At 54.9% G+C, this 2674-nt stretch overlaps 1 pseudogene; it reads right to left on the reverse strand.

The window, feature by feature from the left end:
- Window positions 1-486: 486 nt before the first annotated feature.
- On the reverse strand, window positions 487-2250 carry LOC136384433 (receptor tyrosine-protein kinase erbB-2 pseudogene; annotated as a pseudogene).
- Between the last annotated feature and the right edge of the window lie 424 nt (window positions 2251-2674).

The raw sequence follows: 2674 nt of genomic DNA on the forward strand, positions 1-2674 counted from the left end.
TAGGAGAAGCGCCCATTTGCTTCTCCACCCCCACCCCCTCCTTCCGCTCTGTCTCTCTCTTCCCCTCCCGCAGCCGAGCTCCATTGGAGCAAAGATGGCCCGGGCGCTGAGGATGGCTCCTTGGCCTCTGCCTCAGGCGCTAGAGTGGCTCTGGTCGCAACAGAGCGACGCCCTCTGGTGGGCAGAGTGTCGCTCCTGGTGGGCAGAGCTTTGCCCCTGGTGGGCGTGCCCGGTGGATCTCGGTAGGGCGCATGCGGGAGTCTGTCTGACTGTCTCTCCCCGTTTCCAGCTTCGGAAAAATACAAAAATAAATAAATAAATAAATAAATAAATAAAAATAAAATAGGAAGGAAGTTTCCTGGTATGGCAGGCTCCACTGGATGTGTCCAAGGGCCCTCTCCCCATGTCCTCCTGGCATTAGCCAGAAGCCAAGCCTTGCCCATTCTCTGAGGGGTCAGCAGGGCCAAAGTGGACTGGCCTCCTGGCTCACACTGGCATGTCCAGGCCCAGGTACTCAGGGCTCTCTGAGGTCCCTTCAAAGTGCTGGATGGAAAGCCCCACTCTGATGGGTCTTGTCCCCAGTAATGGAGGTTGTCAAGGCTGGAAGGCTGGGCTGAAGGCTGGAGGCTGGAGGAGGGTGGGGCTGAGGGGCAACGCTGCCGTGGGGTGCCAGGCCCTCGGGGCTCTCCACAGCACCCCCAAAGGCAAGAACATCTTTGATAACCCCATTCTGAGAGAGACAAAGGCAGAGAGAGAGGGACAGACAGGGACAGACAGATAGGAAGGGAGGGAGATGAGAAGCATCAATTCCTCGCCATGGCACCTTAGTTGTTCATTGATTGCTTTCTCACGTGTGCCTTGACTGGGGGGCTCCAGCAGAGCAAGTGACCCCTTGCTCAAGCCAGCAACTTTGGGCTCAAGCCAGCGACCATGGGGTCATGTCTAGGTTCCCATGCTCAAGCCAGCAACCCTGCACTCAAGCTGTTGAGCCTGTGCTCAAGCTGGTGACTTTGGGGTTTCAAATCTGGGTTCTCTGTGTCCCAGGTTGATGCTCTCTTCACTGCGCCACCACTGGTCAGGCCTTTGATAACCCCATTCTTTGCAGGAGAGTCTCGGGCCTTTACAGAATGGCACCAGCAGCTTGAGGAGCAGGCAGAGGGCCCTCTGGGGATGAGGGGTGTTTCAGGTGAACCTCTGGCTGGTTCCCATATTCCAGCTGGGGCTGCAGGTCAGGGGGGTAACATAGCCATCAGTCTCAGGGGGCAGGGGTACTGTGGGGTCCCTACTGTACTGCTGTAGAGGACTGGGGTCACGTGAGGGAGGCGCTCTGCATGAGGCTCTTTGACCTCATTCCTAAGTCGCCATCAAACACATCAGAGCCCGCCCAGAGTGGATGAGCTGTGATAGCTGTGGTGGGCCGTGCCCCCAGCACCTGGGGCAGAGTTTGGGCTGAAGAAGCCTCGCTGGGGCTACCGGGTACCCCTCAGCATCTACCAGGTCCCCCATGTTGCCATCCTCCAGCAGCGATTGGTAGAAGGTGTTGTCCGAGGGGCTGGCAGTCCTTATTCTGAATGACCACAAAGTGCTGGGGGGCCCTGGCCATGCGGGAGAATTTGGCTTTCACTCCCGGGTTGGAGGCCAACATTCACAGTCAATCATCCAGCATCTGACCTTGACCCTGTAGACATCAATGCTGAAGATGGGGGCCTGGGGGAGCCATTCCTCCTTCTCCAGCAGGTCAGGGATACCCTGGCTGGGATCCCATTATAAGGTTTGGCTCCAAAAGTCATCGTCTTTTAAATGATCACAGTCACACCATAGCTCCACACATCACTCTGGTTGGTGAACCGCTGGCGGAGAATGGACTCCGGTGCCATCCACTTTGGGGCACCTTGCCCCCCTCCACGTGGTACTCCATCTCATCAGTGTCTAGCAGCCGAGCCAACCCAAAGTCTGTGATCTTGACTTGACGTGTGTGGGATTGTTGACGAGCACATTCTGGACAGCCATGTTCCTGTACACAGGCCACATGTCCTCCAAGTAGCTCGTTTCCATGGCAATCTGCACAGACCAGCTCAGCAGGTCCTGGGAGCCCAGGCGTCTGCAGTCTTCTTAAATGTGATCTAGGAGGCAAACATAGGGCAGAGGCTGTGTCACCAGCTGCACCATGGAGGTCAGGCAGATGCCCAGGAGGGGCGACACATAGGAGGAGCCCAAACCAGACATCACATATGTTTCCTCCAAGATCATAGGTGACTTGTTTTTGAGTAGCACCACCTGAAGCTTATAGTATTAAGGCTAAAAACTTTTGAGTGTGCGGGTGTGGGGTTTTCCATGATTCTGCATATGGAACCGATGAAGAGGGGCTCCCGGGACCATTAGGGTGTGTGATGTAGGAATCGGGTGAAGATTACATATGGGAAAAGGCTTTGCAAACCATGGAGTGAGGAACAGTGAGAGGACTCAGACACTTAACAGCCAGAACATTGCAAAAGTTAATAATGGGCCTTTGGCCAGCTGGGGTCTTATTGTTTATTTATAGACTTGCCTTAGGGAGTTAGAGAAGGGGGGGGGAAGAATGTGTTTCTTACAGGAGTGTGTGTGTGTATGTGTGTGTGTGAGAGAGGGAGAGACAGAGATGGAGAGACACAGAGAGAGAGAGAAAAGAGAGAAA

This window comes from Saccopteryx leptura, chromosome 13 (assembly GCF_036850995.1).
Source record: "Saccopteryx leptura isolate mSacLep1 chromosome 13, mSacLep1_pri_phased_curated, whole genome shotgun sequence".
In the NCBI taxonomy this organism is placed as follows: Eukaryota; Metazoa; Chordata; class Mammalia; order Chiroptera; family Emballonuridae; genus Saccopteryx; species Saccopteryx leptura.